This window comes from Chiloscyllium plagiosum, chromosome 15 (genome assembly GCF_004010195.1).
Source record: "Chiloscyllium plagiosum isolate BGI_BamShark_2017 chromosome 15, ASM401019v2, whole genome shotgun sequence".
In the NCBI taxonomy this organism is placed as follows: domain Eukaryota; kingdom Metazoa; phylum Chordata; class Chondrichthyes; order Orectolobiformes; family Hemiscylliidae; genus Chiloscyllium; species Chiloscyllium plagiosum.
Window position 1 is genome coordinate 66,208,286 of NC_057724.1, and position 6,175 is coordinate 66,214,460.

The window sequence follows — 6,175 nt, forward strand, 5'->3', positions numbered from 1 at the left end:
GATTCCTGGAATGACAGGTCTAACATATGAGGAACGGCTGAGGATACTGGGATTGTATTCGTTGGAGTTTAGAAGATTAAGGGGAGACTTAATAGAGGCGTACAAAATAATACATGGCTTGGAAAAGGTTGATGCTAGGAAATTGTTTCAGTTAAATGAGGAGACTAGGACCCGTGGACACAGCCTTAGAATTAGAGGGGGTCATTTCAGAACAGAAATGCGGAGACATTTCTTCAGCCAGAGAGTGGTGGGCCTGTGGAATTCATTGCCACGGAGTGTAGTGGAAGCCGGGACGCTAAATGTCTTCAAGGCCGAGATTGATAGATTCTTGTTGTCTCGAGGAATTAAGGGCTACGGGGAGAACGCTGGTAAGTGGAGCTGAAATGCGCATCAGCCATGATTGAATGGCGGAGTGGACTCGATGGGCCGAATGGCCTTACTTCCACTCCTATGTCTTATGGTCTTATATTTATATCATCGATAGTCACAGGTGAGGTGCTGGAAGACAGGAGGTTGGCAAACGTGGTGCCACTGTTTAAGAAGTGTGTTAAGGACAAGCCAGGGAACTATAGACCGGTGAGCCTGACGTCAGTGGTGGGCAAGTTGTTGGAGGGAAACCTGAGGGACAGGATGTACAGTTATTTGGATAGTCAACATTGCTTTGTGCATGGGAAAACATGTCTCACAAACTTGACTGAGTTTTTTGAAGAAGTATCAAAGAGGATTGATGAGGGCAGAGCGGTAGATGTGATCTATATAGACTTCAGTAAAGCGTTTGACAAGGCTCTCCATGGGAGACTGGTTAGAAAGGTTAGATCTCATGGAATACAGGGAGAACTAACCATTTGAATACAGGACTGGCTCAAAGGAGGAAGACAGCGGGTGGTGGTGGAGGTTTGTTTTTCGGACTGGAGGCCTGTGACCAGTGGAGTGCCACAAGGATCGGTGCTGGGCCCTCTACTTTTTGTCATTTACATGTGAGCAAAAGAGGTATAGTTAGTAAGATTGCAGATGACACCAAAATTTGAGGTGGAGTGGACAGTGAAGAAGGTTACCTCAGATTCCAATGGGATATTGATCAGATAAGCCAATGGGCTGAGGAGTGGCAGATGGAGTTTAATTTAGATAAATGTGAGGTGCTGCATTTTGGGAAAGCAAATCTTAGCAGGACTTATACACTCAATGGTAAGGTCCTAGGGAGTGTTGGTGAACAAGGAGACCTTGGAATGCAGGTTCAGAACTCCTTGAAAGTGGAGTCGCAGGTAGATAGGATAGTGAAGGCGGCGTTTGGTATACTTTCCTTTATTGCTCAGAGTATTGACTACAGGAGATGGGAGGTCATGATGCAGCTGTACAGGACATTGGTTAGGCCATGGTTGGAAGATTGTGTGCAATTCTGGTCTCCATCAGGAAGGATGCAAGCCTGAGAGGAGTGGCTATTCCAGGCAGCAGAGCCCTGCGGATCACAGCCTCCCTGTACATGGATAACGTCGCCGGGTTTTCCCTTTGCTGGATAGAGTCACACTCCGAGGTTTGTTTCTCCATTTGCTACTGTACAGGATTGAACTGCTTTAATAACTATGTATGCGTGTCAAGATATTTTTATGAATAAAGTATATATTTGAAATAAACAAAACCCTCCTGGGTCTGTGTGAGTTGCTCTTCAGGGGGTCTCTATGTGCATTGTAGTGATTCTGTGAATCTATGACTTATGAAGGAACTGTACAATATCACAGTGAGTCATGAACCTGGAAGTGATGTCAGGCGACACTGCCTGCTGAATTGTTTTTTTTTCTTCTTTTTTCTTCTTTTTTTCTATTAACCCCCACACTACCACCTAAGTGCGGTAGTGCTTATTTTATCCCTAGCACCCATGGTGTGTGTGTGCAGGTGTGAGACACAGTGAAAGACACAAAGTGCACCAATCTTTATTCAATTTCCACCACCAGGAAGATAGGAAAACACCCGGGTGGCCAGTGACAAACACTGCCCTTCACATCAAAGGGCAGTGCTGTGTGATCAAAACAGTGAGGGGGAGGGTAGGGACTAAATCAAAATAGAATTGGAGGGAGAAATGATGCACTCCACTCCCTGCGGCGCCCACCTCTCCCTGAACAACTCCAGGGTGTTGGTCGACACCGCGTGCTCCTTCTCCAAGGACACCCGGGCTCTAACGTAACCGCGGAAGAGGGGCAGGCAGTCGGCCTTAACGACCCCCTCGCCTGCTGAATTGTGGTGATGCATCTGTAACTTTTGATTGGTCAATTGCATAGATTATGGTAATCAGAGTCTGTCAATCAATGAGCCAGGCCAGATCAGTTTTTCCAACAATCGACAGTTGTTTCAATGTAATAGTTCAAACACAAACCAGTGTCTGTGTATATAATTTGTAATATAATGTAAAGTAAAGGATTTGCAATAACATTAATGACAAAATAGATGAGTACAAAGCCTAAGCCCTAACTGTGATGTGTGTGTGCGCAATTGGCATGTGAATGAGAGTGGGTTGTTAGTTAAGACTATACTCTTATGGATCATTTCTATAGTGTTTTCCTAGAGAAATGGGTTCTTGAGAGTTAGGCTTCACCAACCATGAGGAGGATTTATAGTGTTCTCTTCTGAGCAGGAAGTTGGTAGTGAGTGTTGCTTTTAGCAGTTGCTCATTGCCATTGATGATTGTTCCTTCTCTCTTGTGTGTAGAGTTGGAGGAAGAGAGCACAGTCTGAGTGGTTGGTTTATGGGATTTCCAAAGAAAGATTCTGTCTTTGTTATCAGTTCTGAGTCAGCTTAAATAGCTGGGCTGGACTTATGTCCTTCCTTCAAAACCATCAGTGCAGGGGTACAGTAACTCACTCAGCCTCCACCCAAGAATCTAAACTCAATCAAGGCGTCGTGGCAGTGGGATGTCCTGTGGAACAGCTCCAGAAGGAAACAACATCAGGCAACACGTCCCTCGCAAAGTTGTATGTTATGTTCTCCCCGTGTCAGGGCGGGTTTCCTCCGGGTGCCCTGGTTTCCTCCCACGATCCAAAAATGTGCAGCTTAGGTGAATTGGCCATGCTAAATTGGCCATAGTGATCAGGGATGTACAAGTTAGATGCATTAGTCAGGGGCAAATATAGGGTAGGGCAACAGGTCTGTATGGGTTGCTCTTCGTCGGGTCATTGTTGGGCCTGTTTCCTCACTGGAGGGATTCTAATTTTAATTCTACAAAGAGCCTCGCTCATTGTCTCCGCAATAATCTTTTGCTCCAGAGTCCACGTTGTGGAACAGGATAAGCTGTGTTTGTGTTTCTTCTTCCAACGAGTGCACCAGCAGCCTGACGGTGAAAGATGGCTCAGTCACATCATCTCAGTCTGACACCCTGAGGATCAGCAAATCATTTTATACCAGACTGTATGATATACAGCCCACAGCCAGCGCAGCCTCCCAGTCCTTCCTGTTCTCTAACACGGAGAGATCTTTGACACAGCAGGGGCTAGGGGCTGGATGAGCCGTTATCTCTGGATGAGTTGACCGAGGCCCTCGAGTCCTTCGAAAAGAATGAAACTGCCGGAAGCGACAGTTGCATTCCGACCTGAGCCACTTCAGGACTGCTGGAGGTGTACGCCTCTGTCAGTTACCATGTGCAAATTCACGGGGAAAGGTGGTATCACCCTCACCCATAAGCAGGAGGGGGAGAGGACGGAAATTACAAATTGGCAACCAATTTCACTTCTGCATGTTGGCTCCAAAATCCTGTCTTGAGTTATCGCCAACCGGTTCAGGTGAATTCTGGGATCGGAGATTCACCCTGATCGAACTTGTGCCGTACCGGTAAGGACAGAACCTAAAACATTACGGCACAGTACAGACATTTTGGCCTTTGATGTTGCGCCGACCCGTGAAACTAACCTGAAGCCCATCTAACCTGCACTATTCCATCATCAACAGGCCCTTCTGCCCAAAAAGGTCCGCACCGACCCTCCATAGTGTAACCCACCCAGACCCATTTCTCTCTGATTAATGCACCTAATATGATGGGTGATTTAGCATGGCCAATTCACCTGACCTGACCCAACATGCACATCTTTGCATTGTGGGAGGAAACCGGAGCACCCGGAGGAAACTCACGCAGACACCGGGACAATGTGCAAATTCCACACCGACAGTCACCCAAGGCTGGAATCGAACCTGGGTCCCTGGCGCTGTGAGGCAACAGTGCTAACCACTGAGCCACCATGCTGCATCTGTGATCTCTGAGGGCCTCGCACTCCTCAGGGGTATGACTGCCTATGTCCAAGACAGGAGAGGATGGATGCCTGCCACATCATTCTGGACCACGGGGCCCGTGCAATCATTTGGGCTCTGCTGACGCCTCAGCTAAAAATATAATCATACAGACCTGTAAATAAGAATGATTACTCTGTTTTCGGTATGCAAACAAATGGAATGTTTACATGTATATGGCATGTCCAGTTGTACAGATCATCAAAGTATTTTATGAATAAAGTATATTTTTGAAATTAAAAATAAATCTGTATGACGCGAAGCAGACTGACAGTGCGGCCTCCCACTCATTCCTGTCCTTTATCACGGAGGTCTTAGATGACAGAACACGCGAGAGGCTGGACCAGCCGCTATCTCTGGACGAGCTGACCAAGGCCATCGAGTCCTTCGAAAAGAATAAAACTCCCGGAAGCGACAGCTTACCGGTCGAGATCTATTCCGCTCTGTGGGACTTGATTGGCCAGGACCTGCTGGAGGTGTATGTCAGTATGCTTCGGGCAGGTACCGTGAGTGAATCCATGAGGGAAGGCATCATCACCCTCATCTACAAGCGGAAGGGGGAGAGGGAGGAACTCAAAAATTGGAGACCAATCTCACTGTTGAATGCGGATTACAAAATTCTGTCAAAGGTAATTGCCAACCGGGTCAGGTCTGCTCTAGGGTCGGAGATTCACCCTGACCACACCTGTGCTGTGCCGGGCAGGAAGATCGCTGAGAGTCTCACACTCCTCAGGGATACGATCGCCTAAGTGCAGGACAGAGTGTTGGACACTTGCCTGATCAGCCTCTACCAGGAGAAAGCCTTTGACAGGATATCACACAGGTATATGAGAGATGAAACCAGGGCACCCGGAGACATCCCACGCTGACACGGGGAGAACATAACGTACAACTTTGCGAGGGACGTGTTGCCTGATGTCGATTCCTTCTGGAGCTGTTCCACACAGCATCCCACTGCCACGACACCTTGATTGAGTTTAGATTCTTGGGTGGAGGCTGTGTGAGTTACTGTACCCCTGCACTGATGGTTTTGAAGGAAGGGCATAAGTCCAGCCCTGCTATTTAAGCTGACTCAGAACAGATAACAAAGACAGAATCTTTCTTTGGAAATCCCATGAACCAACCACTCAGACTGTGCTCTCTTCCTCCAACTCTACACACAAGAGAGAAGGAACAATCATCAATAGCAATGAGCAACTGCTAAAAGCAACACTCACTACCAACTTCCTGCTCAGAAGAGAACACAATGAATCCTCCTCATGGTTGGTGAAGCCTAACTCTAAAGAACCCAGTTCTCTAGGAAAAAACTATAGAATTGATCCATAAGAGTATAGTCTTAACTATCAACCCACTCTCATTCACATGCCAATTGCACACACACACATCACAGTTAGGGCTTAAGCTTTGAACTCATCTATTTTGTCATTAATGTTATTGTAAATCCTTTACCTTACATTATATTCCAAATTATATACACAGACACTGGTTTTTGCTTGAACTATTACATTGAAACCAACTGATTGACGAACCGTAATTACCATAGTCTATGCAATTAACCAATAAGAAGTTACAAATCAGCAGGCTGTGTCACATGACATTACTTCCAGGTTCATGACTCACGTTGATATTGTACAGTTCCTTCATAAGTCATAGATTCACAGAATCACTACAATGCACATAGAGACCCTCTGAAGAGCAACTCACACAGACCCAGGAGGTTTTTGTTTATTTCAAATATATACTTTATTCATAAAAATATCTTGACACACATACATAGTTATTAAAGCAGTTCAATCCTGTACAGTAGCAAATGGAGAAACAACCCTCGGAGTGTGACTCTATCCAGCAAAGGGAAAACACGGCGACGTTATCCATGTACAGGGAGGCTGTGATCCGCAGGGCTCTG

General features: G+C 46.3%; 2 non-coding genes across 2 annotated transcripts; one reads left to right on the top strand and one right to left on the bottom strand.

Annotated features, from left to right (window-relative positions):
• The first annotated feature begins 2,515 nt into the window (after positions 1–2,515).
• LOC122557568 lies at positions 2,516–2,731 on the top strand. Its single transcript, XR_006313870.1, has one exon. It is a non-coding gene; the product is annotated as a small nucleolar RNA U3 (small nucleolar RNA).
• A 2,660-nt stretch (positions 2,732–5,391) lies between these two features.
• On the bottom strand, positions 5,392–5,607 carry LOC122557570. Its single transcript, XR_006313872.1, has one exon. It is a non-coding gene; the product is annotated as a small nucleolar RNA U3 (small nucleolar RNA).
• Between the last annotated feature and the right edge of the window lie 568 nt (positions 5,608–6,175).